Source organism: Nelumbo lutea, chromosome 2 (assembly GCF_056320005.1).
Source record: "Nelumbo lutea isolate HS-2025 chromosome 2, American lotus-T2T, whole genome shotgun sequence".
NCBI lineage: Eukaryota > Viridiplantae > Streptophyta > Magnoliopsida > Proteales > Nelumbonaceae > Nelumbo > Nelumbo lutea.
The window spans coordinates 17,584,343-17,596,689 of NC_142685.1; the positions used below are offsets into that span (position 1 = coordinate 17,584,343).

A 12,347-nucleotide genomic window follows, 5' to 3' on the forward strand; every position below is an offset into this window, starting at 1 on the left:
GGCGCCTTTTCAGTTTTTCCTCTTTCCAAGTTTTTCCTTCTTGCAAACCTAAAATCAGAATGTAATAGGCAGTGGCTTTCTCATTCTCTGTCTCTCTTGCAATTCTTGTGTCTTGACTCTCTTCATCTTCCCAGTTTTTCCTTGGTGCATCCTCCGACCGATGGCCTCTCAAGTCTCACCTAGAGGCCAGTTTTCCTGTTGCTTTGATGCTTCCCTGTGTCTCTTTCTCTCTCTGTCGCATGTCATCTCCATCTCCGTCTCCATCGCGCCAACCATCAAAACGCCGGTCTCCGCCTCAATTCTGTTTTTTTTTTTCTCACCCCTATAACAACCAACCAAAACACCGGTCGCCGCCTCAATTCTGCCAGGACCGCCACCTCCCAGGCTTTGTCGCTGTCTCTCTCATCTCTCATTTCCGCGGTTCCACCACCTCTCAGGTAGTGAAAAAAAAGCCAAAAAACCGAACCATTACTGGTTTGGTTTTAGTTTATATTTTTATAAAACTGATTAAATCGGTTTGGTTAAAAAAAACCTCACGATTCTAATAACTGAACCGTGAGCACTCTAATATTGGGTTTTGAAAAAATTTTATAGCATGGGGTCACATGTGCACAGATCGTAAAAGGGCATTAACGGATGCGGGTAGATCTAGACAATAATCAAATTGAATAGCGTTAGACAATAATCAAAAAGTAAGAATACAATTAGTCAATTTCGCAAAACTAGGGATAGTTTAAGGGATTTACCTATTAAAAAAAGATTCATTTCTGTGTTTGGTTCGTGCACTCGGATCTATTACCCACAACCCACAGACATTTCTGCCGCACATCGAGAATATCTTTCATATTTGATGTTTTCTTCTACTGATGTACGATTGTCGTGTCTTGGTGGGTGGCTGATTCGGTCTCACTAAATTCGATATCTGCACAAATAAATCTGTACACTTTTTGTCATTTTCTAACAATCTATCCTTGCCACGTGGACATTAGCTCGCTTTCCGTTACTTCATGATGATTGAGATGACTCATATAAATGTTCACGTAATCTTCGATACTCTTCTGCTAACACCGCAATTCTACAGCCAGAGACCGATTGGGCGAGAGAGATCAACCTAGAAATAAGATAAGCGGGAAGCTCTCTACTCAGGTTCTCATTTTCTCTCTTTGCCTTTTTCTTTTCTTTATTTTTATCGACATTCATCGTCTGCAATCTTTGTTTTTTTCTCTTTGAAATCGCGTCTTCAACTTAAGCTTTCATGCATTTTCAATTGAAGTGGGTTCCCAAAACTAATTGCTTTAAGAATTGGATCCGGTTTTCAAAGTTCTTCGTTTTCCATTTTCCATTTTTCCTGACCGAGTTACTCGATGCAATTGAGCTTCTCGTTTCCTGGAACCGTGTTCGAATCGATCCGAGGTGCTTGATCTGAAAATTTCAAGGTCTTGCTTCTCTGCAGTATTTGTCATTATCTTTCTTGAATCTTGAATGCTATGTTTCTACCATCTTAGGAATATGTTTTACATACTGAGTTAAGGAAAGGGGTCGGGAAATCAAGCTTTTGTTTGCTCTGTAATGGCAAATGTTTTCTTAGTGAAGTTGAAGGGGCCTGATCTGTTTGATACTGCTGATGTCCTACTAGGCTTTTCAAATTGTACTTGGATTAGTTTTTCATGTGAAGAAATAACTTTTGATTTCACTGCGTTTTTTCTACATTGTGTTAAATTTCAGCACAAAAGCTATTATCCTTAAAAGTCATTGCTGTCCACTCATTTTCTACGTTGGAGCTCTTAGACAACGGATTAGTACAGTTTTTATGATTTTGACCATCCAAAATGTAGAAAATTGTTTCTCTTATTCATCCCCCAATTGATTGAATGGATTGGACCATCTGTTTCGTCTGGTTTCAGATTAAAAAAATTCCTTTTGAAGTCTGGTTGATGTGCAGGTATTTGGCATGTATAAAGAGGACCTTGTTATGTGTATTATGACATAACCTATTTCGGTCTGGCTGTCCTATTATTGTTGTTATTGGCTTTAGTTAGTAGTATTTGATGCATATGCCTCTTGCATGTGCAACGGGACGGACCAGAGATAAATCACTATCTCTTGGCCTTAAATCGAATTTTCTGTAGTTTAGGTTTCATTAAGTGGTTATTTATTTGACTTCATTTTGTAGGGGAAAACCAGAATGAAACACATGAGACTCATAGTTTTCTTAGAATATCTTCCTTTCAGGATTTATAAAAACGTTAAGATAGCTTGGAAATTGTTTTCAGTAGTCCAACATTGAACCATATTGTAAAATTGTACTTTTCTGAACTAGCGGGGACCCATACGAATAAATGTATGAATGTATCCATGTGTTTTGGGGAATTTAATCCAATTACCTTCTTGGGAGATGTTTCTGGTTATGTAATGTTTTATATTGTCATTGATATGCCAAATCTTATTCCATCCAGGGTGAGTTTAATATATTTGCCATTTGTCAGCAATAAATCCTTGCACTTGTGATTCTTTATTCTTATTTATGTGGTTTCATATTCCAGGGATGGCATCCATAATCACTGCCTTTGCATCTGTTGTGTACAAGAAAACCAATACTTCTCCTTCATCAAAGCTTCTGAATTCTGCCTTCCTTCCTGGATTTGATGTTGTTGGTTGTGTTTCAAATGTGCGGGGAGTGAAGTATCCTTTTCTTCCATGAAGTACAGCCCTAGAGCGACATTAACCTTTGACCCCTCAACCTCTGATCCAGAAACGACCAAACAGAGGAAGCACACTGTTGATCCTTCTGCCCCTGATTTTCTTCCTCTTCCATCCTTTGAACAGTGCTTTGCAAGAAGTACAAAGGAATACAGGCATGTGATGGGCTTCACTTCTTTTCTTTTATTTTTTTTTCTGTTTTTGTTTTTTTTTTTCCTGAAATAAATCCTCCTTTCTGTTCGACGGGTTCACCTTGCTGGTGATGAAAAATATTTTGATACCTATGACACTAGTGGCCCTCAAAATATTAGCCCACGTATTGGTATGAAACTCACTTATTGCTATTTTCATCGTCCAGTCTTCTGTTTTAGCTAGTTATTGTTCCAAATGACCATTAGTTATCTTACATGGATATGATTTTATTTTCATCTTTTGTTTTCCTTTTGTACTCTTTGATCTTGTATTATGTTCACCATGAAGGTTTACAAGTAATGGTTTTACTATTAATTTCTCTTTGATATTTTACAACTACAACATACTCAGTGCTAGTAAGCAGAAAATTTCTTTTTCAATCTTTGAATTAGTTTTATTTATTTTTCCATTTTCCTATCTTATCTTGGAGTAGATTTTCCCTCAAATGGGATTTCTAGTACTTAAAAAATAATATTTACACTGTAGTTAAAGTTCCAAGCAGCTCTAGGCAACTGGGTTTTAAGGTTTTAAACTTTCATTAGAAGCAGATTAGTTCCACTATAATGTGCATGAGTTCTTCGCCATTTTTTGATAAGTTTCAATTCAAACAGCTCCAGGGAATTGATTCAATTCAACGTAATAAAATGCAAAAATTTTAGTTGAAATATGGGAAACATTTTGATGAAGGTCTAGAATAATTAAAAAAGATACGAATGTTAAGATCTTTCTATTAAAATATAAAAGGATTAAGGCAGAGCTATCTGTAAAACCTAAGGAAACCACCAAACTAAGATAAAGGCATTCTTTTATTCCTTATTATAAATAGGTTACTGATGGGGTACATCCCATTCCTGAAGAACTGGACAAATCCTTGGTGAAAAGACAAAAGATTATATTGCAAGAGTTCTTTTTGTTTTTTTAGAATAAGTACTGCTTTTAATTTTAGTTAGGGGTGTGTCCACTCTATTGTAATGGTTCTACATTTCTATAATTTTACAGTATTCTAGTTATCTTCCAAATGCTTCCATAGTGGTATATTTCCATTGGCAAGATGACTGAAATTGACAACAAAGTTGAAGTCTTAACCTGTAGGACAAGAATTTTGTTTCCAGAGATGTAGAGAAGTAATGATTGCCAATTAAAAATTTTAGGAAGTATCCATAGAACCTAATAATGTTTCTAAGCTTTCCTGCAAGGCAAAGAAGTTACCCAGGCAGCATTTTCATTGACTAAAAGTTCTAAGGAATGCCTTTTTCTTCCTTATTTTCCTTTTACACAAATATAGTTTCTTCCTTATATGTATGTTTTGTCAGATATTATGTCTATTGTAATTGTTTTTTATAAATTGAGATTGATCCTATCACATAAAAAGATAAAGTTAGCCATTAATTTTGTTCCTGGAGACATTTAAAACTCCAACTCTTTCTGCTTCTGTTTTGCTTGTTATTCAAGCTCTGAAATCATTAAACAGCTCTTCCAAAAATACGCAAAGATTGGGTTGAGAGGCGTGAAATGTTAGGTGGTTCTAGATACACTTAGATGTTCTATGCTAAACAGGGAATCATTACTGAAGAGATGTTGTTTTGTGCTGCTCGTGAAAAGCTTGACCCAGAATTTGTTAGGTCAGAGGTTGCACAAGGACGGGCAATCATCCCTTCCAACAAGAAGCATTTGGAATTGGAGCCAATGATAGTTGGAAGAATTTTTTTGGTCAAGGTTAATGCAAATATTGAAAACTCGGCTATAGTTAGTTCCATTGAAGAGGAGGTACACAAGCTTCTGTGGGCAACAATGTGGGGTGCTGACACTGTCATGGATCTCTCTACTGGTCCCACATCCATGAGACTCGTGAATGGATCTTACGCAACTCTTCTGTACCAGTAGGGACTGTACCCATATATCAAGCACTTGAAAAGGTCAATGGAATTGCAGAGAATCTTAGTTGGGAAATCTTCAGAGGCACCCTCATAGAACAAGCCGAGCAGGGTGTGGACTACTTCACCATCCATGCTGGGGTTCTTCTTCGTTACATCCCATTAACTGCAAAGCGTACGACAGGAATTGTTTCCCGTGGAGGATCAATCCATGCAAAGTGGTGCTTGGCTTATCACAAAGAGAATTTTGCTTATAAGCACTGGGATGACATCCTTGACATCTGCAATCAGTATGATGTGGCTCTATCCATTGGTGATGGGCTGAGGCCTGGGTCAATTTATGATGCCAATGACACTGCTCAATTTGCAGAACTTTTGACCCAAGGGGAACTGACATGCAGGGCTTGGGAAAAGGATGTTCAGGTAATGGCATTATGGACATTGGTTATTCTTCCTTAGGTATACAGGATATAGTTGTTCCTCTTGGCTAAGGTAGACTAATCTGATGGAGAATCACACTTGTTAGAAGCCTTTTGTGGCATTCAAGGTTCCTAGTTAAGCTCACTATTCATATGCTTTTTTTTCTATCTGGATTTTGAGATCTATATACTGAACACATGTTTATTGGTACTTAAAAGGGGGAAATCTATTACACATTTCAGTTACTGGTTATCCTTGTCCATATCATTGTTTTATGGAGTTGTGTGAATATTTTTTTTTCAGAAATTTTCTGATATCTATGTCTGCTAAAAGCATTTTATGTTTTTGATCTAGACCATAGATGAATTTTCAGTTTCTATTTTCTGGAAATTCTTTACATGAGTTGTCTCCACTGTTGGCCTAAATTGGACTGAGATCAGATCTAGGGATTTCTAGACTTCAAGAAATTGGCAAATTATATCTGTAAATAATAGGAAAGAAACAAAATAAACACCAAAAGGCAGTCCTATCAGCTCTCTCTGGTGGGTTGAGTATTTGCACAGTAGCAGCAGTGGCCAAAACCTTTTGCATTCTTTACTATTTAGGTTGAAAATCATGACAAAATTTAATTTGGTTGTCAGTTATATAAATCTTTGCTATTTCTACAATAAAATGGTTTCCTTCTGAAGTATTTTTAAAATTGAAATCAATTTTTGACATCTATTTTTAATACTGTTTTGGCTCTCTTAGGTTATGAATGAAGGACCTGGGCATATTTCAATGCACAAAATTCCTGAAAACATGGAAAAGCAATTGGAGTGGTGCAATGAAGCACCGTTTTACACACTAGGCCCATTAACAACTGATATTGCACCGGGGTATGATCACATTACATCAGCAGTTGGCGCTGCTAATATTGGGGCCCTTGGGACTGCACTCCTCTGTTATGTAACACCAAAGGAACACCTTGGGTTGCCAAATCGGGATGATGTCAAAGCTGGGGTTATTTCATATAAGATAGCTGCTCATGCTGCTGATTTAGCTAAAGGTCATCCACATGCTCAAGCCTGGATGATGCATTAAGCAAGGCAAGATTTGAGTTTAGATGGATGGATCAGTTTGCTTTATTTCTGGATCCCACGACTGCCATGAACTTCCATAATGAGACCCTGCCATCAGATGGTGCCAAAGTGGCACACTTTTGTTCCATGTGTGGGCCCAAGTTCTGTTCTATGAAGATTAGTGAGGATGTCAGAAATTATGCTCAGGAGCATTGGTATGGAATTGCTGAAGACGCTATGCAGAATGGAATGGATGCAATGAGTGCGGCGTTTTTAGCAGATAAGAAAACTGTCAGTGGGGAGCAACATGGTGCAGTTGGTGGAGAAATCTATTTGCCTGCAAGCTATGTCACAGGATCATTGGAAAGATGAAGGCAAGTATTATTGAGAATCTTGTTCTGTAACACCAAACACTTTTATTTCCATTTCTGTTTTGCTGCCTCTCCTAAGAGTATTCATCTTTTACAACATATGGATAAACCATAAAAAATAATTATTTTTACATCTTTTCCATTCTTTAACTCGAACTCAATTAGCAGGGATATTTGAAGTTATTACAACACTGATGGAGGGGCCAAACTGCTTGAAATGAACATCATAAAAATGAAAATGGCAAGCTAGTAGTTTGTATAAGACATACTGCTAAGGTTCATGAAAATAGATGTGCAATTGTTTGATATTCAATAGTTTGTTTAGGCTTCTATTACGATAATGCACAAAACATCTTTTAATGCAATTGTTTGATAAACCTAATGCTTATTTTGCAGTGCTAGTAAGAAATGCACTCATAATTTAACAATGGATGGCACTAAATAGAACAAAATGGTGAAACAGGTTTCATGTAGCTGACACCATATATGCCGCATAAGGCTTAGATGATGATGATGATAAACTATTTAATCCCTTTCTCTCCCCTGACTACTTCTGGTAGCCCTGATATAATCTCAGAACGTTGTTTCATCTGATGCTTATTTGAATTTATGCTCGAGTGGTAGGGCATTTTGGATGTTGTAACATGAGGTGAAATCTGGTATGCTCCAGGGTTTTTTATGGTTTTATCCTCACCAGTCACAATTTAACTAACGTATTATAGGGATATCTTCTGTATATTGACTCAATTAGAATTTAACTACCTTATTATTATCACAGGGGTTCTTGCAAAAATTTCATTACAGCTTCTTGGAGCCCTGGCGGATGGCTGGTTTCCAGAAATAGTGATTTGTGGTCTTCATGTTGGAGTTTAGGTGAGTAAGTAGCTATACTATGCCAAATAATTTAAGACAGGTCTTCTTGTTATGCCCGTTCTGGAGATCTCTGTTAATAAAGCAGTGTGTATTATCTACTTTTATCTGTTGGGTTCTCCAATTGACATAAGAAATGCACCAGGGGTGCCTGTGTCTGCTTCAGTCCTGGCTTTCTTTGGCCAGTATATGGGCAGGGTCGGTTGAGAAAGTCCCTTCGAACCTGAACAGGATAATGCCTGCGTAGGGAGTGTGCACTTTTGTGTTTTGCGTTTTCACAGGGACAGAGTTTCCATCCATGGTTAATGGCTAGCTGATCCATGTGGAGCAGCTTCATCTTGCACCTTATAATGAGCACCCCCTCCTAATCGTCATCCAATCCAAACCTTATCCCAAGTCCCAACTATATGAGGTTGGCTACATGAATCTTGTTTCACCACTCTGTTCTATATAATTCCACTCATCCATCTTAGCATATATATTTCTGCCACACTCATTTTCTGGATAATGTTGGCCTTACAATAGTTGCCCTTACAATAGAATTTTCCCGTTAATCTATGTGGTCTTCACCTATCTTATAAAACTCCAGTTAACCCCTCCATTTTGCCCATCATACTATGATTCTATGGGTGCATCCTCTTCAATCTCTCCCTTGTTTTGGCCAACTAAAAGCAGCCAATAATTCCACTTCAATTACTTCTGACAACATTCCCCCTTGCTTGAAAAGAAATAATATAATGACCTAATAACAAAATGAAAAAATAAATTACCTATAACAAGATTCAAACTCCCTCTTAATTAAATTCATAGCCTTTTAGGAATTTCATTGAGCACGTAACAGTTAAGCAAGTCAACAACATGCATCATAAATTGTCTTCAACTAAACAAAATGGTTCACGACCAAAGGCTCACTCCCCTTGTTTTGTGGTTGTCAAGATTTCATGTTCTTCCAACATTCAATTGGACGTTTAAGTTCTTTCTAGAAGCATGCAAAGCAAGACTGCCCATTTTAGAATGGTTCGTTCATACTAGAAATACATATATCATATATGCAAGATTCAAAGTATTGATACACCTCCGTATCGGCAGAGGACCAGAGGTGTATTGGTACTAGAAACAGTGCTTTTATATTTTTTTAGTTTTTAAATGGTTTTTAGATAGTTTTTTATATATATTTTTATTAAGAAAAAGAGCGTTCCCGTATTTTGGGATACAATACGATATACCCGATATGGGGTGTATCGTGTCAAAATTTTGATCCTTGCATATATGTCACAACAGATTCCACCCTATAAGCTGAAAAAAAGTTTCTTTGGTTCTTGATTCTCTTCATATTATCCAATCTTCAATTAATTCCCTTAAAAGCATAAAAAACCAGCCAATTTTATTAGCCAACAAACCAAAAAACTTGTTTCTTTGTACTTTGAGGCTTACATCCTTCTATTTCACATTGTAAATTTCTCAATGCAAAATTGAATTCAGTTAATATACTTCTATTTGAACAAATTTGTATTCACTGTTGCATTCTTACACAAATAAAAACCAAACTTGTTTGGTGGAGATCTACTACAAAAACTTTATTAGAAAAACTTTCAATATCAAGGTTTTTTTTCCCTAAAAAAAAATGATGGATCATAGATCATTTTATTGTTAGGAGCTTCTCAACCAAGTTTTAGGCCAAGTAGACTGGGTTTGGTAGGTATATGGCTGCAGTTTTTAGATTGGGCTGAATAAGAGAGGCATTGCCGCAAATCAATAGACATTGACACTTCGAATCCAGATCTCCTACCTCCACAAGTTCCTGAACATCCAATCATAGGGTTCCATATAAGCATCTGATAATTGTGCAAATGTCGTACGTGCAAAGAATGTTAACGGACGTCAAACACCCTTTGGCCCTTTTCCTATTAAACATTAAAAAATGAAACGAAAAAGAAAGACAGAACAGTTTGAACAGATTTATCATTTACCTAGAAGAGACGTGAGGGAGAGGGGCTCTCATAAATCCCATCTTTTTCCCAATTCCCTCCTTGCATCCACTGGTAGACCTGTTCATGGGCCGGGTGGCCCGACCCCAGACGGGCTTGAATAGGCTTTTTGGCTTGCGGGCTTAACCTCGGGCCAAAAAGCTCGACCCACATAAAATTCGAGCCGGGCTCGGGTTTTGCCAAAATAGCCCGGCCCGAGCCGACCCGGCCCGACTTATAATTAAGCCTAAGTAAAAATCCTATGTGATGTCCATTTGAATAAATTTTTTGATTTGAGAATGTTGTTGATTCACTTGTGGGCCCATTATTCATTTGAATAGGGAAAAAAAACATCTAAATCAAAATAGAAAATGTCTATTTGAATAGGGAAAATTTTGAATTTCTTTTATTAGGTCGGGCTTCGAGCTTTTTATCAGGGCCGGGCTTGGGCCCAAGTTGTAGGCCCGTTGGTCAGGCCGGGCTCGGTCTCTGGCCTAACATTTTTCTGTTAATAAAGAGTCAAAGCTTGGCTCGAGCTCGGCCTGGCCCGGCCCATGAACAGGTCTATCCACTAGTACCACCATCTACTCTGCCTATACCACCAGCTTTGGTAGTTATTACCTCTCCTCCGCCGGGTAATGGTGCCATAGGAGGAATAGTTTATCCTCCGCCCAATAGTTGCTACACTGTCTCACCACCTCCCAACCCCTCCTTCTTCAGGCTTGGTCCAACTCCATTTGGTTGAAGACTTCCTTTTATTTTTCTCAATTGGTCTCTATCTGTCATTGCTTTCTTTTCAGAGATAGAAATAAAACTCATAAATAATAGAGTAAATTACAAATGCCCCCCTTGTACTATGGGGTCTGTGACAAAGACCCCCTGTACTATGACCGTGAGACAAAGACCCCCTTCCGCATTAACTTGACTAATAGAAAATGCCATTTTATGAAAATACCCTCCATAACTCGAATTCACATTTTCAAATTGTCTAAAATAGACACCCACGGGAAAAAAAAAAAAAAAGAAAAAACCTCGTGTAAAACTCTGCCTAAAACTAAACACTTCTTGAAACCCAACCGAAACCCTTTGTGTAATCCATCACAGTGTCCTTTGTCGGAGATCGCACCAATGCCTCACCGAATGTAGAGGAAAGCAATTGTCATCATTGCCAAAAAAGATCTTATCGCCGTCACCAGAGAAGAAAATTGTCGTTGCCAGAGAAGAAGATATATTTTTGTCGTTGCCGGAGAAGGCCTCTTTTCGCTGTTGCAGGGGAGAAATCTTATTTTTTCGTTGTCTCTAGTCAAGTGTAGGTTTATTGTCTGTAAACCTTGGAGAAATCTTATTCATGGAGATATCCAACTCAACCATGTTTGAAAGCTTACCAATTCCATCACTGAGCGACCCAGAGAGTATGCTTTCTTGAAGGTTCAACCGGCTCAACTTTTGCAGTGAAAATAAATCATTGGGCAAGCTCCCAGAAAGATAATTCGAGCTGAGACTGAGATTCTGCAAAGAAGCACAAAATAGAATGAGGATTTGAGGATACTCCAATTCACCAACCATGTGTTGTGGATTGTGGAAATTAACAGCAGAAAGCCGTAATGGTGAATAGAATGGTGGTTTTGGGAAACCAAAAGAGTCAAAAGTTCCCAATGAAGAATAGTGGGAGAAGCAACGGTTGTGGTAGTCTAGCAGAACAAAGAACATCAACTTAATAAATCTTTTAAAAGGGACCGGTTTTATGTTTTAGTAGATTACATGGAGTGGTTGAATTCGAAACTGAAATCACGATATGTCTCATTGGAAATAATTTCTCTGTCACCTGTCTGATAGGAAACAAAAAGGGCGGTACTGGTGAGGATAAAGGGTTTGTCGGTGAAAACATAAAGAAGATGACCCCTGTTAGTGTTATCCTCCACAAATTTTGTTTCTCAAGGCTGGGCTAGATGGTCAAAACTTCTTTTTTATGACTAAATTTCTAAAGCAATTAAATAAATGAAACCACATTTTGAAACATCTGTTAAATTGTTCGCACATGTGCCGTAGTATATTTGGATGTACAGGAAGTTGTGTAAAATGGACTGTACAGGAGATCTGGACTCCACTTTGACACCATTCTACAACTGGATCTCTGGATCTGGGTATGGCCGTATGGGAGAACGCCGCCAAAGTATGGTCATTCCTCCTGCATACGGTGTATTAGCCTGTATAAATTTTAAAAGGGCTTAGACTTGATGTTCTCCAACAAATGATATCCCGGCCTACCACCACCATGTATTAGGTTCAAATTAAAGAGGGCTACCTGATAGAAGATCTGGATCTGCTTCCCACACTAATCCCGTAGCACATTACAGTTGGAAATCGGTAACATCTCCCCTACTTGTATCTGCTGTCATTCATTGAGAGATGTTTTCAATGCTTGGCCACAATGTGTTGTGGGGTTGACGCAGGGAGTGCTCTGTGGGGAGCAAATCTGAGTTCCCTACGAAAAAGGAGGAGCAGAGTGAAGATCGCTAAAGAGAATGTGCTATCATCAGAGTGTGAGATATAGTGAAGAGGACTACCTGCCACTAGAGTGAAAATTGCCCAGAATGAAACCATGGAGAACATTGGCTGCTGAAGCATGGTGACATGTTACAGTCCTAAATATTGAAGGACTAGGCTTAACGAGTTCTAACAATTTTAAGAGTTTTGACTTATTGGTCAAGTTCATAACATCAGACTATATTGTTGGCGTGATTGACTCTAATTTCCAAATTGAATCATGGTAAATCTCACTTGAGAATCTGGCAATTGGTCATGGCTACAAGGTGTGTAGAACTGGTGCTCGCATATCGATACTAGTTGTAAGTAGCCGTATAAGGATTAAAAAAATCAGCTGTGTAGCAT

The 12,347-nt window shown here is 38.1% G+C and overlaps 1 pseudogene across 1 annotated transcript in view; it reads left to right on the plus strand.

The window, feature by feature from the left end:
* The window catches only part of LOC148868908 (phosphomethylpyrimidine synthase, chloroplastic-like), a 21,157-nt pseudogene continuing 8,810 nt past the window's right edge, over positions 1–12,347 (plus strand). The window contains exons 1-6 of the transcript XR_016107593.1: positions 1–437; positions 1,082–1,146; positions 2,544–3,022; positions 4,364–5,189; positions 5,937–6,621; positions 7,397–7,491. The product of XR_016107593.1 is annotated as a phosphomethylpyrimidine synthase, chloroplastic-like (transcript). The remainder of the gene's footprint in view (positions 438–1,081; positions 1,147–2,543; positions 3,023–4,363; positions 5,190–5,936; positions 6,622–7,396; positions 7,492–12,347) is intronic.